Source organism: Sminthopsis crassicaudata, chromosome 4 (genome assembly GCF_048593235.1).
Source record: "Sminthopsis crassicaudata isolate SCR6 chromosome 4, ASM4859323v1, whole genome shotgun sequence".
Lineage (NCBI taxonomy): Eukaryota > Metazoa > Chordata > Mammalia > Dasyuromorphia > Dasyuridae > Sminthopsis > Sminthopsis crassicaudata.
The window spans coordinates 381,312,241-381,337,660 of record NC_133620.1 but is presented as its reverse complement, the minus strand read 5'-3'; the positions used below and the strand labels follow the sequence as shown (position 1 = coordinate 381,337,660).

At 35.9% G+C, this 25,420-nt stretch overlaps 1 long non-coding RNA gene across 4 annotated transcripts in view; it reads left to right on the top strand.

The window, feature by feature from the left end:
- Positions 1-25,420, top strand: part of LOC141539512 (uncharacterized) — a 249,422-nt gene that overhangs the window by 168,970 nt on the left and 55,032 nt on the right. For all 4 annotated transcript variants that reach the window (XR_012481313.1, XR_012481314.1, XR_012481315.1 and 1 more), the window contains one exon: positions 15,961-16,124. This is a non-coding gene — a long non-coding RNA (uncharacterized LOC141539512). The remainder of the gene's footprint in view (positions 1-15,960; positions 16,125-25,420) is intronic.

Here is a 25,420-nt window from a genome sequence, read left to right as displayed (position 1 = left end):
ATTTAACAATCAATTCATAGCTGGTTAGAGTTGGTGCCAACACATCCCTATCAGGATTTAAGCCTTGTCTTTGGTACATACTGGCTGTCACCCTGGAAAAGTCATTAACTTCTTATTGTACCAAGTAATTCCCTAAAATCATTGCAGAGTAGATATCCATCCACATTGGTAGATAAGATTTCTCTATCTGGAAGTTCCCTAGACTAATCAAATATGTAATATTATCTCCCCCAATACAATATGAGATCCCTGAGAAAATGCAAGCAAATGAGTTTCATTTTTGAACTTACAACCTAAGTGCTTGGCATTTTCCCTGCCAACTTTTTAAAGTTTGTTTTTGTGAAGTTTTCAATCCCCCAATTGTTTTCAATTTGGATTAAGTGACTTGTCCAGAGTCACACAGCTAGAAAGTGTTAAGTGTCTGAGGTTGGATTTGAATTCAGATCCTTCTCATTCTAGAGCTGGTACTCTATCCTCTTCGCCATCTTGCTGACCCATCCCTGCCAACTTTGGATGACATTAATGTCACCATTTCTACTAGCAGAAATATCACTATACCTGGCACACAATGGATGCTTAATAAATACTTGCTGATTTACTGATTGCTATTTCATGTTTGGTGATTTGGTGAAAAAGAAGTTGAAAAAAAAGGAAGTGAAAATAATTAGCTAAAACATGAAAGATTTTGATGCTCTACCTTACTAAGCCCCATTCTTATAGAGTTGGGTACATTTTGGGTAAATCTAGGTATGTATTATGACATAGTGGAAAGACCAAAGGCCTATATTGAAGTCTCAGTTCTAATAATTATTAGCTATATTATTGCTGTTAAGTCACTTAAGCTCTATAAAATTCAGTTTTCTCACTTATAAAATGTGAATGATATTGCTATAGAAACTAATGTGCATATAATTCAATCTGATTCAAAGAAAAAATCAACCAATCAAAATACATTTATTCTAAGCCTACTGGATGCTCAGGCATCTAGACATTAGAGAAACAAATATAAAAATTATTTAGCTATTGTTTTGTTACATCTGACTCTTTGTGATTCCTTTGGGGATTTGTTTTTTGGCAAAAATACTGGAGTGATTTGCCATTTGCTTTTCTAGATGAGGAAACTGAGGCAAACAGAGTTAAGTGACTAGTGCCTAAGGTCACACAACTACAAAGTATCTGAGGCCAGATTTAAACTCATGAAGATGACTCTTCCTGACTCCAAGTCTGCCACTCCATCCACTATGCCACATAGATGACCCTTTAAAAATAACAATAAATAAACAATAATAACAATAAACAACAAATTAAAAAATCATCCTTTTGCTGAAAGGTAGAGATGGGATAAAACATATTCACATATAGCTAAATTAAAGTTACATACAAAAGAAAGACAAAGTGATTTTTGGAAATGGGTCAATAACAGCTTAGGAAAAGCCTCTGGGAGGAGGTATCATTTACAATGAACCTTAAAGGGAACTAAGAGTTCTAAAAATCAGAAGTGAAGAGAGAGGGTATCCCAGGTATGGAGGATGAACTACGCAGTCACGGAGGTGGGAGACAGAATGTTGTGTATCAGAAATAGCACATTATGTAAATGTATTAAAGGGAGATACAAAGATAAATAGAAGAATAAGTCTTTCTATAAATAAAGTATTTACTGTCTAATGTTGAAAAAAGACAAACACATAGTAACTATAACAAGGAAGATTAAGAGAACACAAAGGATAAGTTAAATCAGCCAATAAAAATTTATTAAAACAAATACTATATGGAGAGCACAATGCTAAGTGCTAGGATACAAAGAAAAGCAAAAACAGCCTCTGGACTCAAGGAGCTCCAAATGTATTGGACATGGAAAGTGTTGTGAAAAATTTGAGAACTGATGTCAATTTTACCTGAAGAAAGACAGGGTGAATATTGTGAAAAGAAGGGTTTTAAAAGGGTAGTATTTGATATAAAAGAAAAGTGACTCCTCCCCCCAAAAAAATTCAAAAAAATAAAGTAAAAAACATTTATGTTTCAATCTTTATTCAGATACAACCACTTCTTTCTCTGGTTATGGATAGCAGTTTTCATCATAAGCCCTTCAGAGTAGTCTTGGATCTTTATATTGCTGAAAATAGCTAAGTCATTCATAACTGATCATTTTTACATTATTGCTGTTATTTTGTACACTGCACATTTCATTTTGCAACAGCTCATGTAAGTCTCCAGGTTTTTCTAAAAACATCTTGCTTGTCATTTCTTACAGCACCATAGTATTCCATCATAATAACATACCAAAATTTGTTCAGCCATTCCCCAATTGATGGGCATCCCTCAATTTCCAATTCTTTGCCTTGAGGAAAGAGCTGCTATAAGTATTTTTGTGAGGGTAGTATTTGAGTAAAGCATTGGGGAAAATGAGCAACTGCAACAAAATGAGATACTAGAGAGTCCATTCCAGGAATGGAGATGGTACAAGAAAGAACAGAAAAGGGCAAGAAAAGAATAGAGGCAAAGAGGAATCCAGGTTTTCTGGAATATATTCAATGGGAAGCAATAGATACACATGAAAATGTAGCTTGGAACCAGATCATTGAAAATCTTCTGTAGGTAGCTAACTAGCTATCTAGATATAAATATATCTAGATAGATATTATATTTAAGTTGTCAGTTGAATTCCTTTTGCATCCACATTAGCCTTTCAGATAAATTTCATTTTTCTTCCTTATTGGAATTCATTCCTTTTGTGTCTTTGAATTAAATTCTTAAATATCTCCACTCCTTCTAGGTCTGACTTTCCCTAAAACATTTTACTCCATAGAATCCTAGAATTTTTTTTTCCTCTAAATCTTTTGAAATCTACTTCTCCAAAATCTAATGTGAATGTCAGACCATAACTGATTTCTTCTCCTCTGTCATAAACTCTAGAATAAAATGATCCCTTTTCCTCAAGATTCCCATCACTTTTATCCCAGCAACAAACTTCTCCCTATTGGTGAAAATCAGATCTTCTATTAAAGAAGAGAAAGGGACCTGTATATGCAAAATGTTTGTGGCAGCCTTTTTTGTAGTAGTTAGAAACTGCAAATTGAATGGATGCCCATTAATTGGAGAATGGTTGGGTAAATTGTGGTATATGAATGTTATGGAATATTATTGTTCTGTAAGAAATGACCAGAAGGATGAATACAGAGAGGCCTGGAGAGACTTACATCAACTGATGCTGAATGAAATGAGCAGAACCAGATCATTATATACTTCAACAACAATATTATATGAGGATCAATTCTGATGGATGTGACTCTCTTCAACAATGGGAGGATCCAAATCAGTTCCAATTGATCAGTAATGAACAGAACCAGATACACCCAGGGAAAGATCACTAGGAAATGAGTGTGGACCACAACATAGCATTTACACTCTGTTACTGTTTGCTTACATTTTTGTTTTTCTTCCCAGATTTCTTTTACCTTCTTTCTAAATCCAATTTTTCTTGTGTAGCAAGATAACTGTATAAATATGTATACATATATTGTATTTAACATATATTTAAACATATTTAACATATATGGGACTACCTGCCATCTGGGGGAGGGGATGGGAGGAAAGAGGGGAAAAGTTGAAACAGAAGTTTTTGCAAGGGTCAATGTTGAAAAATTACCCACGCATATGTTTTGTATATAAAAATCTATAATAAAAATAATAAAAAATGAGGGTGCCTTCAAAAAAAGAAAAAAGAAAATCAGATCTTCTATCACAGATTCTAGTCATGAATTTAGTCCAACTAAGCCCTCCCTATTCAATCCTTTACTCCTACCCCCCTTCCTTCTCTAAATCTCTGTCTCTGTATCTCCTTAGACTTTGGCTCTTTGCATAGACATTTGAAACTGAGTTTTTCTATTGACTCATCTTAATTTTGGCTCTTATGAATTTATTGTTGCAAGGGTGAAGAAAATATAGTTTATGCCCCCACAGTCTTCAGTTTCTTGCTAAAGACTTCATAACAGCTTGCAATTTTTTTGTTTAGTTTTCTTATGGAAATACCATTTGTACCCATCTGAATCACTGTAAATAGTTGGTTGTCATCCATTTTGATAAGTCTTGGGAGTTTCTGCATTATTTCTTGGTTATGTGCCCAAGCAAGACAACATGCTTCTCTATTGTTGTCATCAGGTTGATAAACGGCTGACTCAACTCGGTATCCTTGAGCAGGGAATCACCATCTATTATTACTCTTCCTTTCTTCTCTGCCTCTTACTGGGTGAGCTCTCACTTAAAAACTTTTGTGACTCTGCTGTATCATACGTTGAAGGATTAGTAGCCGCTCCTGGAGGGAAGAACCTTAAATCCTTTTTTAAAAGATGAATTGTTCAATCTAATTCCATTCCATTTTCCTCTGTAACATTCCTATTGTATTCCCTATATCACACCATTTTTTAAAGTAATAGGACATTGTTCCGTTCACTATCATCCTGTAAAAGTTGCTTCATTTATTCCACCTCACCTTCTCTCTCTCCCCATCTTCTCCTAAAGTCTTCTCTTTTTAGAATGTTTTATTCTCTATTATAGTCTAGAGAGTAGAGTGAGCATCTTGAGAGTCCCTTCACCCAAAGCTTAGCACAAGGTCTGGCATATGGTATATATTTAATAAATGTTTATCAATTGATTTATTCTTCTCCTAGAAGGTGATAAGCCTACATTTAGAAAATGTTTGATAACATTTAATATTATCAAATAAATAAATGTTTAGCAATCATCTCTCCTATATGTAGGGAAAACAAGGGAAGATGTATGCACGACATATTTAAGTTACATTATTAACATTTTTTCTATCATTTTCTTAAATCTAGACAATCAACAAAACAATAAATCAAGTCCCGATTTGTAGTTTACTGATTTCCAAAGTGTAAATGTTTACATTGAAAATGTAACAATAGATCCTTAGAAGCTGGTTCCAGCTGGCTTCAGTACACCCCTGGATAAGAGTCAGAGTTGAGACAGAAATACTTATATTGTACACACTTCTTGTGGGTGTTTACACCTTAGTTCTAAGCACCTGGTTAAATTTTGTTTATAACCAATTATCACCTCTTAATAAGATGATTACAACTTCTTTCAAATTCCTTTCCTTTGTCTCAACTCCACAGTCACAAATCCCTTCAGCCTTGTACCAACATGCTCTCTCTGCTTCTTCAGTTTACCTTATTCACCAATCCATTCACCAATTCACCAATTTTTTAACCCTAAAAATTTATAGCCTAAATTATCCTCTTTCTTTTTCATTTTTACCAACTCTCTTTTCTTCCATAAGTCTACACCTTCAAATTCTATCCTCATAAATCCTCTTTTCTTATAAAGCCTCTTTAATTGTCTTCAGTCCCATTCTTTCAATGATTAAGTGATATTTGGACTACTCTATTGTTACTTAGCTTTTAATTAATGAATGGATGTTGTCTAGGACAGAATTGAAGCCTGGAAAAGACCTTAGCTTAAAAAAGGTAAAAGTCTTCCCCTATATCTGGGGCCATGTCTGATCTCTTGTCAGATTCTGATGATTCTGAAGGAGAGAATGAGAATGGTGAGTTTGCACAGTCTTCCTTCACTTAAATCCACTTCACTTGCTAGTCAGGACATCACCCTTCTGGTGTCATTGGTCCTCCTCAAGAATGGACAGCAAGAATTTGCACCAATATCAATGCACCAACATCTAAAGATCAATCTCCTTCAACTTTTTCTAAATTTCTGCCAAATTTATCTTCCCCAAATTCAATCTTTGATCAGTTTGCTAATCAAAACTCCTCCAAATAACCTCCAGAGATGTTAAACTCAATTAAAAATGGTCACATATAAACTTAGAAAGTCATAAATTAACATTACATATTTATATAATCTTTTTATTTATTTTGAAAGCATTTCCCAATGACATTTTAATCTGATTCTGGCCACAGTAAGGAATTTTGTGGGCTTCATGGGCATGATGGTCTTGACACCTTTGAACCCTATTTCCTTTTCTTCCTTATTTGGCCCTGGTCCTTTTCACCTGATCCTTCTCTGACAACTTTCTTCCAAAAAACCCAGAAGTAGATAATCTTGTTGTGTTTGTCCTATTTTCTCCTTATTCCTATGTATTCCCTATATCACATTATTTTTTTAAAGTAATAGGATTATGCCTTATGATCACTTCTTTAAAGCTACAAGGAGTCTTATAGGCCAGCTAGTCAAACTTCCTTATTGTGGAGAAGTCTAGGAAGATTATGTATTGCCTGCAATGATATAGATAATAATAAATGGCATAGCTAGAATTATATATATCTAGTGATTGTTCCCTATTTTATCTTATAAGTGGACTTCAAATTTCTTCAATTCCTTTGAATTCACTATGACTGCAGTATAGTATTAAATTCAATAAAAATATATTGATGTTTTGCCCTTTAGGATCATCTAGTCCTTTCTGTGTTTGTTATTTCTTCACTTTAGTGAATTTTTTATATTATCTTTGTAGCCTTTTTGGACATAACTCCCCCTCCTACACTCTGGAATCCAGCTAACTGGCCTACTCTCTGTTTCTCACACATGGAACTTTATCTTCTGGCTTTGCACTGAATAACTACCTTCAAGAACCATCTTCAGCACCAACTTTTTCCTGATCCCTTGACTCACTACTAGTGGCCTCCCTCTTTAACTACCTTGTATTTGACCACTTTGTATTATTTTTCTTTTTATTTATTTTATGCACACTTGTCTTTCTTGGAAAACTCCTTATGAGTAGGAAATATTTTATTCTTTGAATTTGTATTTGTAGCACTTAACACAGTGCCTAGCACATAATAAATGATTAATAAATACTTGTTGATTTATTAATGGCTTGCTACCCTTGATAGATTCTGTTTGTTTATATAGATAGATGCTATCATGTTTGTGGAAGACAAAGTTAAAACAATTTCATTCTATCAGGCAAAAGTACACCCAAGGCTTATACACACACACACACACACACACACACACACACACACACACACACACACACATTTCTTTATAAATAGATATACACATATCAACAAATATATTTAGTCATTTCAATCATGTACAACATGATTATTATATGACACGACTCCTTTGGGATTTTCTTGGCAAAGATACTGGAATGATTTGCCGTTTCCTTCCCCAGCCCATTTTTCAGATGAGGAAACTGAGGTAAACAAAGTTAAGTGACTTGCCCAGAGTCATACAACTAGTAAGTGTCTGAGGTCAGATTTGAACTAAGTTCTTCTTTTATGGAGACTTGGATAACTTTATAATCAATAGGTAAAAATCCAATAGAGTGGGAAGAGACTTGGATGGAGATTTGGATAACTTCATAATTGGTAGGTAAAAACCCAACAGAAAATATGGTGATTAGGTAAAGGGAAATATAGGGGCAATTTGCCAGAGCAGATAGAAAGGAATACAATCAAAGGAGCCTTCTCATCTGTGATTATTTTGAGGAAAGGACAATGGCAGGCTATTATTAAGACAAAAGGTGAAATTAATCTTAGTCAATAAATGGAGATTTCTGAAAGATTGGCAATGATGGGATAGTTGATAAGAGTAGAACTTTGTTATGGAGAGAGATAACTTCAACTTCCTTCTTCTCTAGTTCCTTCTTTTTCAAACATTCTGAAAATGACTTTTCAGGGTAGGGTGTGAAGATGTATTTTCCTCCTAAGTAAGAAGAATGTGATAGGGAGCCTCAATAATAACTGAGTACTTTTTTTAGATCATAAGGTCTATCTCTACAAAGTAGGTGGATAAATTGTAATAATTTCAGTCCAACACATTTCTAGGGAGATTAGACAATGGCTATTCCCACTATCCCTATTTTTCTTTGGAAAGGTGTAGGGGAAAGCATAGATGATTCCCAAAGGATCACTGCATAGAAGACAAAACCCTTCAGTGTATATATATGCATTCTATATAGGAGATTTGTAAAAATTGGACAAGATAGAAAGGCACCAAGAGGCAAAGATTTATATTGGTGAATTTATAATGAAAGAAGTCAATATTTCTGTAACAAACTATTATTTTATTTTATAAGCGACTATGGATTAATTTTTTATGAGTGCCACAACATTTGGACTGTATGGCACCCTATGTGCTGCACAAAGGAAGGAAATGATATAGGAAAATAAAAGACAGAAAAAAAGCCTGGACCAGATCAAGTATAGATATACAGAAGTGGCCTAAGCTGGAGGTGGGACTTTTGAAGGTAGTGAGAAATTGAATTTCATTATATTTGTAAGAGGAAAAAGATTCAAATCATTGGAAAGTCACAGATGGTATTACTACATATAAAGGGGATTGAGAGTATTCCAGTAGCTACCAACACATCTACAGTATGTTCATGAAAGTTATCTATACACATAATGAGAACATCCTCAAGGAAAGATGATTAGGGACAAGACAAATTTTTTGAAAATTATATTCTACAAGAGACCACATCTTCACATAATTGATTGAAAGACACAAGAAAGCAAGATTCTACTATTCTCATGTTTTTTTGGTTGTAAAATAGCATTTGCCTTACTAAAATGAAGATAAGATAAAATGCAGTTCTCCAACTAAGTCTTTCCCATGTTCATTAAATTATATGATGCAACAAAAGAGACAAACTTCATGTTTACTTTTGATTATTAGCATCTTTACTCATAGAATAGGGTGACATATTCTAGGAAAGAAGGTATTTGACATTGTCATAAAGAGATGTCCAATACACAATTCAAACTGAAAAACAATTCCTTTCTAATGGTGAAATTTTCTAGCCACTTCTGATTGAGAATGATATTGAGCTAATTAAATCAAGTCTCTCTCTCTCTCTCTCTCTTTCTCTCTCTCTCTCTCTCTCTCTCTCTCTCTCTCTCTCTCTCTCTCTCTCTCTCTCTCTCTCTCTCTCTTTCTCTCTCTCTCTGTCTCTGTCTCTCTCTCTCTCTCTCTCTCTCTCACACACACACACACACACACACACACACACACACACAAATTTTAGCTTCCTAAATAACATACTATACATTTATGTATATGTATACAAATATAAACATACGTATACATAAACACATATGCCTATGCAAATATGTATATATACATTTTAATTACCCCTAATAAGATAATAACCCTTAAGACAATAAGACTTGCTGTTTTTCTCAATTGTCTAACTCTTCATCTTTTCTATTAGCTGTCCCCCATTTCTAGAATGCTCTCCTTCTTCATCTCCAGTCTCCTAGCTTATTTGGCTCCTTTCTAGCCAAATCCCACTTCTGCAGGAGACCTCTCTTGATCCTCTCCCTCTCTCCTTTAGAATCTTCCCTCTGTGAATACCTCTTAGTTTAGCAGTATATCTCTTTCATGTACATAGTTGTTTACATGTTATCTCCCTTAGTCTAAAATAAGCTCCTTGAGTGTAGGGATTATGTTTTTGCTTTTATTTGTATTCCCAAAACTTAGAACAATTCCTGGCACACAGTAAACACTCAACTCAATGCTTCTTGACTGACTCTTGACTTTCTCTCTTTTAAAGAATGAAACAATGAGAATGATATGAGTCACAGAACATTACAGAACTTCCTAAATAAAATCTGTTATCATAGTAAGATAACACTTAAGATAATAATAGAGGATGTGTAAAAATTGAGAGACTAAGGTGGAATTGTGAATTGATTGGATCATTTTGGAAAGCAATCTTGAACTACGTCCAAAAAATTATAAAACTATGTATATCCTTTGACCTCGCAATAACCAAGATATCACTGTGTATAGTAGCAATAATATTTCTTGAACATCTGCAAATAAGTTATTCTTAGTATTATAAATACTCAAATCTGCTACAAGGGACCTATGAAGAAAGATGCTATCCACCTCCAGAAAATGAACTGAATAAATAGAAGTATATATAATATGGTTTTGCAAGTATAAACATGTCGTATACAGCCGTATTTTACATAGAAACATATATACACAATATGATTTTACATATATGTATATGTAAATATACACATTTGTATTGTGTGAATGAAATTGTGGCTTTCTATGCAGAGTGAGGAAGAAGGGAGGTAGATAGTGTGGAGATTAAATTTTTTTTATAAAGCATAATAATTAAAAAAATATATTAGGATAATAGATAATTCTTCATACACTTATATTTTCTTGTAGAGAAAGACAAAAACTCTTTTGAGTGATTATGACTTTCATTTAGGAGGGTATGCAATGTTCCCAAGGCTTGATGCCATCAGTAAAGTATCATCCATTAACCTGCAGGACATCATTAGCTCTAGGGAATCCTTCTTCCACTTGAATGCTGAGCTTTATCTTCTGTGACAGCAGAGGAGGACACCTTTGGCAAAGAATACATTTCTGTTTTGTGCTTCACTTGATAAGAATGTTCAGAATGATTTTGACCAAAGTTATCTTCGTTATTGTATGTTTCAAATAATCTGGCCCAATTTTGGAATATGTGTCAGCTACATTATTGGAATAGAACATTACCCTTTGATCTAGCAATAATCAAGAGATCATTGGTTACAGTAACAACAATATTTTTTGAAGATTTGTGAATAACTAAGTTATTCTTATTAGTACAAATACTCAAACTTTTCCTTTTACAAATTTACAAATTCTCACTTTAGGGTGGGTTTTGCTCTGCCAAATCAAATGATTTTTTAAAAAATAGTTAACAAATAATAAACAATTTTGTATTCTCTATATCTTTTAGCAAATTATGTGGTGGTAAAGATATGTTCTTTTGTAGATTATCATGTAGGAAAATCTGCATGCCCTTTATAATGAGCTCATAAGGATGCATTTGTAGATTATTATCATAAAAATTTTTGTAAATGGAAAAGTAGGTATGTGGGTCAGAAGTAATTGATGTTCTTTAAGCTATCTCTTTTTGGGTAGTAATCCTAATCTCTTCTTTCTGATACCTTAAGATTCAATCCATCGATGTACTCAATATTGTGTCACTTTTATCATAGACCTCCTTGGTGTATTTTTGGGCTAGTCTAGTCACGTTTCCCATATTATTCTTCTCAAGACATGTCAGTTAATTTCATTTTCTAAATATAAACCATGAGATGCTCTACTTAGATCAAAACTATTCCCCCCCCAAAAAAAAACCCTCCCAAGTATGCATGTTAATGTACTGATAACTTTTGTTATCAGCTCCATTTTTTTCTCCCCTAATTAATGACTTATTTATCTTTCTTCTTTTTCTAGACTGCCACAGGCCCTTTTCACATGTTTGTTTCAACCTTGAATAGCTATTCTCTAGATTATAAACGATAATTACTTCTTTAAGATCTTTTCTTTGCTAGTAGGTGTTAACATTAAAGTCTCAATCAGCTCTCAAATTCTTTAAGGCAAATTTTTTGGTCTTCCCACAGAACTAGTTTTAATAATTGCCCCTTCTTCCTCTAATTCTGAGTAGCTTTAAGTTGCTATTTGCTGAGGAATAGGCAGTATAAAACTCTATGCACACTCAGCAGTATCTCATTCATTTACTGAGTTCCTAGTTCAAGGTGACTTTGTTTTTAACCACCTTGCTTCTTAAAATTAATCCTTTTTGAACAATATAGATGCAGAATCCTTTTTGAAATATAGATGAAGCAAAGATAAAATAAGATTTTTTTTCCCTTATCATGTCATACATGCTGTATTCTGGTCAATCATGAAGCAATAAGGACTTGTCTTTCATGAAGTTAGTGAGAATGGCACTTCTGTTCCTAACCATGTTGTTTTCTCTGGAAGATTATGTTTTCACATACTGATTCTTCAGTCATTTAGCAATTCTTAGTCTGGGGATTTGTCCATAAAGTCCTTTTGTAAATGTAACTTAAGCTTCATAGCAGTGGCCAAGTTTGCTTTCAGAGCTGCAGTTTTGATTTTGGGTAGGCTCTTTATTCTTGTTATGGGAGGTGGATGGAAAAATTCTCTCTTGCATGAGGTTAGTACATATTTGACCTCTGAATAATGAGAATATTTGGCCCCTTTCATTCAAAGAGCAAAGCACTGGATTAGAGTTACGAAGGAAACAGAAGGGCAAAAATGCTGAACTCAAACACAGTGGGAGCCTGATATAATGGGCCATATATCAAAAGACTCCAATAACATTCCACATACAGGCTGCTTATGGCCTAATGAACTACACTAATTCACCACACCCTTTTGCATAGTTGGTAAGTGATTTATCTAAATACACCACAGAAACACTTGATAATAAGACTTCCACTATATTTGTTTGTATTGAATCATCTTCCATAAAGAGATCTTAAAAGACTTGAGGAGGACAGAGTATGGAGCAAGAATTTTTCACATGATGAAAGATAACTTAGAATTAATGATATCTTATCTTTCATATGACATATACATATAGTACTTAGATCTTTAGACTCATCTTTTGCTGATAGCATCACATCTTGACCTTTCTTCACAAATTTATACTTGAACTTGTTTTTATTGTTCTTTTCCTGTGACAACACCTTCATTTCCAAATATATTCATGTCCCCTTTATTCTCCAAAAAATCATACTTTGTGGTAAAGAATTACAAAGAAAGGAACAAAAGCAATGCAAAAAAAAAAAAAAAAAAGTAGCAATACATCAAATGAATCTGATAGTATATCTGCAGAATCTTTTGAATCTGAACCTAATCTGTTTATACAGCTACCAACTGAGTTTAGACTTTCATCATTTATCCTAGAGTATTGTTTTCAATTGGTCTCCCTGCTTCAAGTCTGTCCTGCTTCATTTCATCTTCTTCACAACTACCAAAGTGATTTTTCTTAAGTGTAGTTTGGCCATGGGGTTTATGAGGTATCCAGGAAGGATAAGCATCTCTTGTGGGAGAGCTTATTGAGCCCTTTTCAGGATGCTCATCCATTTTTGGTATCTACCCAGTCCTCCACTCTCACCTGTGGTTCCAAGAAGCTGTAGCACTTGTAGTGGCCACATAGTGCTAAATCAGTTTGTCAAAAATCATGTTGAAGATAACAGAAGAGCCTCAAATCCATTAATGAGTTAGGGGGATGTCTATCTCAAGTACAAAAAACCTCTGGTAGAATGGGTGAGTATGAATGATTTGTTCCAATGGTGATCAAGGCAGACAAAGCAGGTGCCATGGAGGTCTTAGAGCTTGTTCAGACATCGAAGACACCAAGATCATCCACTGCATCCTGGGCCATTACAAGTCATTTTGACTTCTGTCTTGCCAAAAAATTTTGAAAATTCTCAAAGAGAGTAAGGCTGATAACTTTGTATTATTCTGCCTCACGTAGACACAATTCATGTATGTGACTGAAGACATCACCCCGGGATGCCATTGGTCTTGAAAAATGAAAAACAAACAGCGTTTTGGCCATGTCACTTCCTACTCAAAATCCAGTGCCTTCCTATAGTCTCTAGCACAAAATATAAACACTTCTGCTTAGCTTTTAAAGCTATTCATAATTTAGCCCCTACCTATCTTTCCAACTTCATTATGCATCATTCCTTTTCCTATACCTGAAGATCCAGTCAGACTGGCTTTTTCTTTGTCCGTCACACACAAAAGGGGCCTGGCTCTGGGGTCTAAGAACCTGGAGTTAATCTCTAATGTTCATTACCAGTGTGGTTATTACCTATATGGCCATGGGCAATATCATTAACTTCCCTAGCCTCAGTTTCCTCATCTGTAAAATGAAGATTAATCTCTAAGGTCCCTCCATTCCCAATCCTCCAGATCCTGTGGTATTCCACCTCTCATTCTATGTGTTTGCACTGGCTGACCCTGTGACTAGAATGTATTCTCTCCTTATTTCCATCCCATAGAATTCCTCTCTTCCTTCAGTCCACCTCAGCTATTACCTTCTACATGAAGTCTTTTCTGAGCCCCACCAACTACTAATGTATTTTCTCTCTAACTACCTTTTATTTTTAAAAATTCAACTATTTTTAAAATTATAGCTTCTTATTTACAAGATATATGCATGGGTAATTTTTCAGCATTGACATTTGCAAAACTTTTTGTTCCAACTTTTTCCCTCCTTCCCCCCACCCCTTCCCCCAGATGGGAGGTTGACCAATACATGTTAAATATGTTAAAGTATAAATTAAATACAATATGTGTATATATGTCCAAACCGGTTTTTTGCTGTACAAAAAGAATTGGACTTTGAAATAGTGTACAATTAGCCTGTGAAGGAAATCAAAAATGCAGGAGGACAAAAATAGAGGGATTGGAAATTCTATGTAGTGGTTCATAATCATCTCCCAGAGTTCTTTGGATGAGTATAGCTGTTTCAGTTCATTATTAAACAAATAAAGCTGATTTGGCCTAACTACCTTTTATTTATCCCCCAGTATTTATTCTTTTTATATTTAATCTCTCTGTATTTATGTCTGTACTCATTGTCTCTTCTGTTACTATGTAAACTTCTTATAAGTAGGAATTGTTTCATTCTTTGTACATGTATCCCTAGCACTTGGCACAATTCCTGGCATATAATAAGTGTTTAATAAATGTGTGAGGTTTGACTGATAATATTCCATCTCTTAAAAAAAAGGATGGGAGATACATTTTTCCTCTTTTCTTTCATTCAGTCTTTCTTGCCCTAAAATATCAACATTGAGACTTTTTCATGGAGTGTCCAATATCCTGAATCAAAAGATTGCTGGGGGTTAAAAGAAAGGTAGGGAGGAAGGATCAAGATAAATGAAACTTCTTCAGACCTCAAACAGGCTTTTAGATTTCTGAGCAAAGTTCCTAATTTATCACCTAGAATTTGACCTCACTTTGAATGCCGTTAAAGTGGGGGAGCTGAACAGAGTTGTTATGTCACAACCTTTCCCCTCCTTTTGGCCCTTCCCATTTCTAAGTGATAACAAATCTTTCTGTTGCATGTGTCTGTAAGGAGAGGCTGAGGCAGTTTGGGGGGAGCACAGTTGGACTAAGAACAGATGGAAAAAGAAACATTCATCTCCTCCTCCCTCCTACATCCCCTCCCTTTGTTATTAAGAAGATTGCTCTCATCTGGGTCAGTTTCCTCATTTTTTGAGCTTAATGATAGATCAGCCTACTTATAAGGCAGATGAAACAGTGTAGTGACAAAGCATAGGAGAGAGGAGGACAGATAGACAGAGAGGAGTGGATGAAACTCTGGTGTAATTCCCCCCAGACAGCTTGCCCCCTTTGTTAACTGGGTTAGCCTTCTCATTGCTGATTTTGGCTGCTCCTCTGGCAAGTTGTAAGTGAAACTGAGTGATGGGATATTTAAAGGAATCTCAGGTTTTTTTCCTTTAATTTATCTTTCTTCCCCTTGGTTCTTCCCCTTGGGCACTTCCATACATATCTGAGACACATATAACAAACAGGAGAAGAACCACAAAGATACATCATGGGTTCATACAAAAAAAAAATAAAGAGAAGGCAAACTAGATTGGAGAGGTCTGGAGAGAGAGGGAGAAGGAGAGGAAGAGAAAGAAAATCACAGAGACAGAGAGACAGACATACAGATAGACACCGAGAGATAGAGACAGAGAGTCATAGAAAGAGAGGGAGAGACAGACAAAGAGACAGATAGAGGGGTAGATACAGACAGACAGACACACAGAGAGTCACAGAGACAGACACAGAGAGAAAAAGACAGACACAGAAAGAGACAGACACAGAAACAGAAACACAGAGAGACAAACACACTGACAGACAGACACATGGAGAGACAGACAGACACACAGAGACAGATAGGCAGATACAGACAGACAGACAGACACAGAGAACAGAGAGAAGCAACCAATGAGGCTTTTTTAGACTGCAGAAAGAATTGGGCAAATTCCCAGGAGATCAGTTCCTGGATCTCAGCCATCTGGCCTGCTCCTCATGGATAGCATATTGCTAAAATGACTTCATTTGTTCACTTCATGGGGGGTGATGATGTCTGATGCTATTAAAGTTTTTTTTTTTTCATTTTAACAGAAGATGCCTTCCTGATGACACATGAAGACGGAACCATCAGTGAAGTATGACCTCTTAGAGTCATGTGTGCACATTGTAGTTAGTTAGTCAAAACTGTTATTGGGAGAGGAATTAAAAGAGCATGAAAGGACATTGAAAGAATGGAACATGCTAATTTCCATTAGGTAAGAAACCAGATCTTAAAAACCTTGGGGCAAGGATCCAGGGTAAAGGGCAATTAGAAAGGCTAATTTTCCTTTAGCCTCTTTTAGGCTAGTTGTTGGTTTATGGCTCCCCTAGTTTAAGGAGTGAATTACAAACATTTATTAAGCATTTGTTATGAAAGAGACATGGAATTGAATCTGTATATTTAAAGATTTTAAAAACAACACGGAACCTACCCTCAAAGAGCTTAGAATTGTGTATGTGTGAGTGAAATGGCTCTGTGTGTGAAATAATTTAATAGGTTTAAGAAAATGACAAAAATGTATGGGAAAAGTAGAAAAGAATAGTAAGGAAGGATTGCTTCAGGCTAGGAAGAATGGGGAAAATTTCATGGAGGAAGTGACACTTGAAATGCTATGGGGAAGGAGACAGAAAATTTCCATAGTCTGTGATGGAGAGTTTAAGGAACAGCACTGGCCTTCGTGAATACATAGAGGAAAGATTGGGCAGGACAAGAAAGAATCCACTTTGGCTGATCATACAGATAGTTCATGAAATAATAGTAGAAAATCAGATTTGAGATTTTTGGAGGGCCATAATTACCAGGCTGAGGAATTTTCCTTTATTTGGTAGGCAATGTAAAGATGCCAAAGGGTTTTCAACAGGGATATGATGAGCTCAGATCTATTTTTTTAGAAAGATTTCTTTGACAATGATGTAAAACAGTTGTGTCAAACTTGGGGCCCACTAATCTATATATAAGGATCCCTGTGGATCACATATTGACTTAATTTTAATACTTAATGCTATCTTTTTTTTGTATTTTATTTATTTTATCAAATATTTTCCATTTGGCTCAGGCAGTACTCTGGAGTATTGCAACCCTGGTGGCCAGTGGGCTATGTGATCAACACCTGAAAAGAACAGGTTGAAGAAAAGAAAGACTGGAAGCAGGAAAACTAATTAGGAGGCTATTTCAAAAATCCAAGCAACTATCAACAAGGACCTGAACAAGGCTAGTTACAATGAAAGTGAAAGGGATAAGTCATATATGAGAACGATTGCAGAAATAGAATTTATAGGACTTGAAAACTGATTGACTATGGAAGGAGGGAAGGGAGAGGGAAGAATCATGAGTGACACTGGAATTTTGAGCATAGATGACTGACAGAACAGAAATTAGGTGGAGAGACAGATTTAGGAAGAATTCTGATGATTTGTTTCTTTTTCAGTTTGAGACGTCTGCAGGAAATCCAAGTGGAGATGTTTAGGAGGAAATGCACACCTGTTTGTACATAGGGGTGACAGAGTAATTTGAGTGGATTGAAGATAGAGAAAAGCTGAGGCTAGAACTTTGTGAGATGCTTAGATATTAGGTTTGGGATGAAGAAGAAATAGAAGGATTGATGAAAGAAATAGGAGGAGACCCAGAAGAGAGCAGCAACAAAAGAGAAGATTGGGCTAGAGGAAGCCTGAGTATGTAATAATGAGGGGAGAGATGGGGGGGTGAGGAGAGGGAAAGAGAGAAGGGGAGAGGAAAGGGGGAGGAGTGGGAGAATAGGAGAGGGGAAGAGGAGGAGGGAAGAAGAGGAGAGGGGAAAAGGAAGGGAAGGAGAGGGAGAGAGAGGACGAGAAAAAGAGGGAGAAGGGGGAATAAGGGAAAAGGGAGGAGAAGGAGGGAAGGGAAGAAGGAAAGGGGAAGGGGAGAAAGGAGGAGGGAGAGGGGGAATGGGAAAAGGGGAAGAGGGTAAAAGGAGGAAAGAAAGTTAGTTCTTACTAAGTGCTAATGAGATAATGAGATATTAGGTTCTTACTAAGTGCTAAGTTGGTACTTAACAATTCTCTGGTTCTGCCCTTTAAGGGGAGTTTTACCCCTTTGAACTTCTGGGGAGGAGCTTAACATTTAAAAGGAGCAAGTTCATTGGTAGAAGTAATTTTCCCACAAGCCCTCGAGTTCTCACACGCCCATTCTCTGGGAGGATAAAAGAGCGGTCTGGAGGAGGGGGAGTCTCTACTCTAGGTCAGAGTTGGGGCTCTCTACAGGAAGAAGAATCTGGCCGAGAGATTGAGTTGAGATAGCAGATCTCCTCCCAGAGAGCAATGGGCAGTCTCTGGAGACAACAGAACATTACATATTGGCGTCCTCTACGTGGGGCAAGGACCTTTGCTTATTCTGAAAAAGACTTATTCTGAGCCCTTCAGAGGAGCTAGCCCGGACCATCGCAAAAGGGGGAGAGAGAAAGGGAAAGGAGAGGAGACAGGGAAAGGGAGAAGGGAAAGGTGGGGGAGAGAGACACTGTAAATGGAAGAGGCAGGGGAGATGAATAATGGAGCAAATTTCAGGAAGATATAGGGAATTATAGGCTTACAAACTAAAAGTTAAAAATCAAGTCTGTCACCTTCATTTTACATGTAAGGAAAATGAATCCTAGAAAGGCTAAAGATTATACCAGGGAATAAATGACAAAGATGACAGAATATCTGAACACAAGTCCTTTGACTCCAATACTAATGTTTACTTCATTCACTCCCCATGATGCGGAAGTGTATATGCAAGTGATGGCTTTGTCAAGCAAGAAGTTTTCCTTATTCTCTGAAACTGGGGGGAAGAAGTGGAAGGGAGAAGACACAGAAATTTGGAAGTGTGACAGAGGAGGACCAATGGCTTCAATCTTCTCTTAGTAAAGAAGGAAGTAGATGTTAAATTTGGGAGACTGTGAAAATATGCTCATCCTCTTTCAAACATGGGTCTTTTCTGCATCCCCTTACTGGCTCCTGTGATAATTGTTATAAAAGTCGTCTGATAACTATACATTTTAAACTCGTAGACTTACATCTCAGGAGCATTCATTGATGGAAGAGCTAGGAAGAGAGGGGTAACATTAAAAAAGTAAAAGAAAACATAAAGCCAAACCAAATCAACAACAACAAAAAAACTTTTGTTCTGGGAAGCAGGTTCTCTCTCTCTCTCTCTCTCTCTCTCTCTCTCTCTCTCTCTCTCTCTCTCTCTCTCTCTCTCTCTCTCTCTCTCTCTCTCTTATATATATATATATATATATATATATATATATATATATATATATATATATATATGTATATATATATATAAAATTATAGTTTTTATTTATAAGATATATGCATGGGTAGTTTTACAGCATTGACAATTGCCAATCTTTTGTTCCAATTTTTCCCTTCCTTCCACCCACCCCTTCCCCCAGATGGCAGGTTGACCAATACATGTTAAATATGTTAAAGTATAAATTAAATACAATATATGTATACATGTCCAAACAGTTATTTTGCTATACAAAAAAGAATTGGACTTTGAAATAGTGTACAATTAGCATGTGAAGGAAATCAAAAATTCAGGCGGACAAAAATGGAGGGATTGGGAATTCTATGTAATGGTTCGTAGTTATCTCCCAGAATTATTTTGCTGGGTATAGCTGGTTCAGTTCATTTCTGCTCTATTGGTTCCTCTCAGTGTTGAAGAGCACCACGTCCATCAGAATTGATCCTCATACATTATTGTTGTTGAAGTATATAATGATCTCTTGGTCCTGCTCATTTCACTCAGCATCAGTTCATGTAAGTGTCTCCAGGCCTTTCTGAAATCATCCAAGCAGGTTCTATATTGAGAAGTCCAGGGAACTACTAAGAAGCACATTTCTTAGCATTTCTATTTCTTCTCCATTGTTGTATTTCTATATTTGCCCTACTCTGTTCTTCTACTTTTACTCTTATATTTCTTTCCTTCTTAAAAGTTATCTTTAGGAGAATTTTTCAAAATAAAAAGTGTCCAAAAATAATCTGAGATTTTTCTATTAAGGAAAAATATCAGGCTATCCTAGTGATTATTTTAATTCTCCACTAAAAGTTAGAGAAATTTTTTCATTAATGCTGATATTAGAGAAAGATACATTAAAATACATGCAACTCTGTTATAATGTATTTTCCCTTCCCTTCCAATCTTGGTGCCATGTTTGGGGATAGTGTGAGGCTATGATTTGGCCCAAAGATCATCTGAATTGTCGAATTGTATTATGACAATTTTCTGCTATAATTTGACTTCAAATTCTCCAACTTAAGTGAACTTTTGAAAAGGAAAAGGAGGAAGGAGAGGGAGTGGGAAAGAGAGAGAAAAGAATTGGTAAGAGGAAGGAAAGGAAGGAAAGAAGAGGGGAGGGGAGAGGATATGAAAAGGAGAGAGAATGAAAAGAAAGGGGGAAGAGTAGAATTGAGAAAAGAGAAAAGGGAAAGTAAATGAACTGTTATCCTATGTTTCAAATACATATTTAAATTGTTCTTTATCATGTCCCAAAGGGTTGAGTTAATGTAAATTCTCTCTTTTTATAAATTAGTAAACTGGGATATATGCAGGCATAGTGCATTACCTAGGTATCAAATGGCAGAACTCAGTTCTTCCTGTGATATGCTTTGGAGATTTAGGCTATTATCCTGGTCCTCAGTGCCTTGGCTTGTATCTGGGGGCGAATCCTTTAACTCTACTATGCCTTGCTTCTCTGCCTTGTGAGAATTTTAATGACAAATTGCCATTATTTGGATCTTCTAGAGAAGGCCGCCATGGAAATATAGTGTATTATCATTATGTTACATATGAAAAAATGATTTATTTCAGGCCATTTGGGACAGTCGCTTTTTAAAAATAGAATTAGAGAGAGAAAGAGAGACATGTGGTTATGGTTTTATGGTGGGATGGAGGAGGAAGAGAGGGGAAGAGAAGAAAAGTGAAAGAAGAGAAATACTATATGAGAAGGGAATGAGAAGATTCTTTTTTCTTTTTTCCCTCTAACCAAGACCTCTTTTGTTTCTCATTATCCCTTTACAGTTTGGGATGAAGATAATCTGTCAAAAAATATTAAGCTGATTCACAAAATAGCTGGAAAAATGCCCTCACTTTCTTGAGCTAATCAGCCAAAGGCTCAGGATATATGTCACGCTATGCATATAGTATCTTCTTGCAAGGTCCTCTGCAGGCGTAATTGGACCTTGCCTGCAGCTGATTGGCTAAGAGTCTCTTGCAATGGTTACTGCCCTAATAGAAGGTTAAAGCCTATGATAAAATAGCCAGCACTGAGCACTAACTACATTGTTGTAACTTCAAGTATGTCTCTGTGTTTTGTTTGCAAAAATGAGATCTGTAAAACTGACTTAACTTGTTTGAATCAGTTGTAAAAAGAATAAAGTTAAAGTTCTTAGGGAGAGTCAGGACAACTTTCTGCTTTCTTAATACCCCAGAGCACCTTGAACAATGCTAAGTGCTGGGTAAGTGTTGTTTTTGAAGATGAGAAAATTTTATGAGGGAAAGAAAGAAAAGGAAGGAAGGAAGGAAGGAAGGAAGGAAGGAAGGAAGGAAGGAAGGAAGGAAAGGAAAGGAAAGGAAAGGAAGGAAGGAAGGAAGGAAGGAAGGAAGGAAGGAAGGAAGGAAGGAAGGAAGGAAGGAAGGAAGGAAGGAAGGAAGGAAGGAAGGAAGGAAGGAAGGAAGGAAAGGAAGGAAAGGAAGGAAAGGAAGGAAAGGAAGGAAGGAAAGGAAGGAAGGAAGGGAAGGAAGGAAGGGAAGGAAGGAAGGGAAGGAAGGAAGGGAAGGAAGGAAGGATGGGAAGGAAGGAAGGGAAGGAAGGAAGGGAAGGAAGGAAGGGAAGGAAGGAAGGGAAGGAAGGAAGGGAAGGAAGGAAGGGAAGGAAGGAAGGGAAGGAAGGAAGGGAAGGAAGGAAGGGAAGGAAGGAAGGAAGGAAGGAAGGAAGGAAGGAAGGAAGGAAGGAAGGAAGGAAGGAAGGAAGGAAGGAAGGAAGGAAGAAAGGAAGAAAGGAAGAAAGGAAGAAAGGAAGAAAGAAAGAAAGAAAGAAAGAAAGAAAGAAAGAAAGAAAGAAAGAAAGAAAGAAAGAAAGAAAGAAAGAAAGAAAGAAAGAAAGAAAGAAAGAAAGAATTTGAAACCAAATAGACTAGTGTAAGGGTTTTCTTTAGCTGAAAAACTGGGATAATAATTACTTGTCAGGTAACAATTGTTAAAAATTCATGATGCTCCAAATGTATTCACTCATTTAATAATTCACCAAATATTTGTGAAGAACTTACTCTGAGGGTAGCAGTATTTTAAATGTTTCAAAATGAAATTATATTTTAAAAAATTAACAAGTTTCCTTTCAGATAATCTCTCCTTCCAACCTCCCCACACATAAAATACAACAAAATCTTTGAAACAAATATGTCTAATTAAGCAAAACAAATTTCTACCTAGGTCACATCCTAAAATTTCTCATTTTTTACCTCTCTCATTACTATATTTTCCAGTGTGAACCCTTCACCCTATACAAGTCAAGCATCTCACTTTCCTTCACTAATTAGTCCTGTTTTTTTATAATTGAACAAGGTGCCCCTCAATCTTTATTCAGGCAGTACAACATTCCTGAATCTCAATCTCTCCTTCCTTCCTTCTCTCTCCCTCTCTCCCTCCTTCTCCTTCTCCTTCCCTCCCTCCCTCCCTTTCTCTCTCCCTCTTTTCCTCTCTCTCTCTCTCTCTCTCTCTCTCTCTCTCTCTCTCTCTCTCTCTCCCTCCCTCCCTCTCCCCCTTTTTTCTCTCCTCCTCCCCCACCTACTTCTAACTCTTGAAATTTCTAAGTTCTTTCAAGGGATAAGGATATGGACTGAACCAGTGATCTCACTGGTGTAAGGAATTCCTAGATAAGGACACTCCCAATATGCAAATCTATACCTTTGGGAAAACTCACTATTTTAGATAGCTAAATAAGTCCTGAGAGGTTAAATAATTTGCCTAGCTAGAATTTTTCCATATATAGCCAAGGTGAGTTAGAAGCAGGATTTGAACCCAGGTCTTCTTGGTTTGGGGGTTGTGTCTCTATCCATCATCAACACTGCCTTGATGGCCCCTTTCAAGTAGATTCCTTTTTCAAGAATCCTTTCATGATTCCCTGGTTGGAAGTGTCTCTCTTACATTCCCTACTCTCAAAATTATCTTTATGAGTATTTATCCCATACTTACATATTTATGTGTGCATATATATGTATATATATATATATATATATATATATATATATATATATATATATCTATTCTTGTTCCTGAACACATGCTTTTCTTTCACATCTCTATGCCTTTGTTTACACTATTTTTTGTGGCTGGAAAACCTTCCTTTTCCCTCTATATCTATCCTTTAACTCTCAACTCATAAACTACCTTTTAAGCAGCCTCAATCCTCCTCTTGGTTAGTAATAATTCCCCTCCCAGATCTTGCATATCACTTTGTTTTATAATTTTAATGTACTTTTATCTCCCCTAGCACCTAGCACAGGACTTTGTATACAGTAAGTACCTAATAAATCCAGTCTTTGGGATTGTGATACTACAGTGTTTTAGGAAAGTGAGAACAACAATAACAAACCCCAAACAACCCTTCATGAAAATATAATACCTTCAATTGTTCTTTGATTGTAATTTTGATTTTTTTAATACTGATCTTTCATGATTATCCATGTACCATTGCTGATTACATATGGGAAAATATTGCCAAGGTTAGGAGAGAAAGTGTCAAATACTGAATTTATGCATGATATTAGAGAGTCCCATATAAATAGAAACACTTTTCATTCTGACATGATTTCAATAAATTTGGAAATTATAAATGTGTATATCTATGTATAGATGATGATGATGATGATGTGTTCCATATATATGGAACACTCTAAAGAATCTTTTCTAATTAAATACAATACTACCTCCTTTTATATTGTTCCAGAAAAACACATCAGTGGATGAAAACATCTTCAGTGGACAAAACCATGTAGGGTCTGATAAATTTATTAGAAATAGAACTGGTTTTTGTTTGTTTGTTTGTTTTTTACTTTCCAAATTTCTTGCTGTCTAAAATATTTAGCAAAAGTCAGAAATTAATTTCTTTCTCATAATAATTGCTACCAGGATGTCAAGGTAAATGGATTCTTCTCTTTTCCTTCCTATTCCTTTTTCTCCTCCTTCTTTTTCCTGTTCTTTAATCAAACATCAACTTTTCTTGCTATAGATCACTCTCCTCTTCCAAATAAAATGATATACTATGGACCTTAAAGTCCTATCTCTTCAATTTTATCGCAGAGCCTGGCACACTGCGTAAATCCTTATTCCCTCCTTCTTCATTTCCTGCTGAGTTAATTTGTCTCTAGAAAAGCTATCATCAGAGGTCATTGAGAAGGTCTAGGTCCTGACATAAAGAAGGAAATAGGGTCTGTGCTAAATAATAAGGTTTCAGATTCAGGAGCTTTGAAGCTTTTTAACAACAGGTGGCTATCTAGTCTCTGAAGACAGATGTGGCTTTTGGTCTCATTCTACTGACAGATTTTTGGATAATCTTTTGCTGGCATTATTCAAAAATGGTCTATGTACTTGTTTCTCCATGAAAATGCAAACTCCTTGTGAATGGAGACTACTTCATTCTTTGTTCCTGAGTCCCTAAGTATAGTGTTTAATGCATTTGCTATTGTTCAGTCATTTTTCAGTCACATCCAACTTTTTGTGAGCCCATTCGGGATTTTCTTGGCAAAGATACTGGAGTAGATCGTCATTTCCTTCTCCAGTTCGTTTTGTAGATGAAAATGAGGTAAACAGGGCTAAGTGATTTGCTCTGGGTCATACAGCTAGTAAATATCTGAGACTAAATTTGAAATCATATCTTCCTGACTCCAAGCAGGGAACTTTACCCACTAAGCTACCTAGCTGCCCCATAATCATTTGACACATAATAGGTCTAATAAATGTTTGTTGTTCTATTGAATGCTTGACTAAAGACTCAGACCTACATTCCTAATTAATTCTAACTTTATTCATCATTCATCAATATACCTTCATTTTTGAAGGCAGGATTCATTGTTGGTTCAAATACATACTTTGGAGTAAGAATCTAAAGATAAGTAGTATATATAGTATATGGTAGTTAAAGTATCTCACATATATGCTGGGGGTCACTTTAATCACACCTTCCATTTTATAAATTAAGAAACTGAGGCTCACAAAGATGACATAATTTGCCCCCAATTGCATAGCAAATTCACAGCAGAGCCAGGGTAAGAATTAAGATCTCCAAATTGGCTCATTTCCCTCATCAATTGGTGTTTTAGGAATTATCTTTCTTTTCTCTTTTATCTCTGCCCTCCATTTCCAGACTATTAAATTACAGCCATAAGTCAGCTCAAGTGGGAAAATGGTTGTGGACAGCAGGAAGAAGCACTCTGCTTAGTACTATTGCCTCTTTCCACACCTAGAGACTTATAAAAATCCTTACCTCAA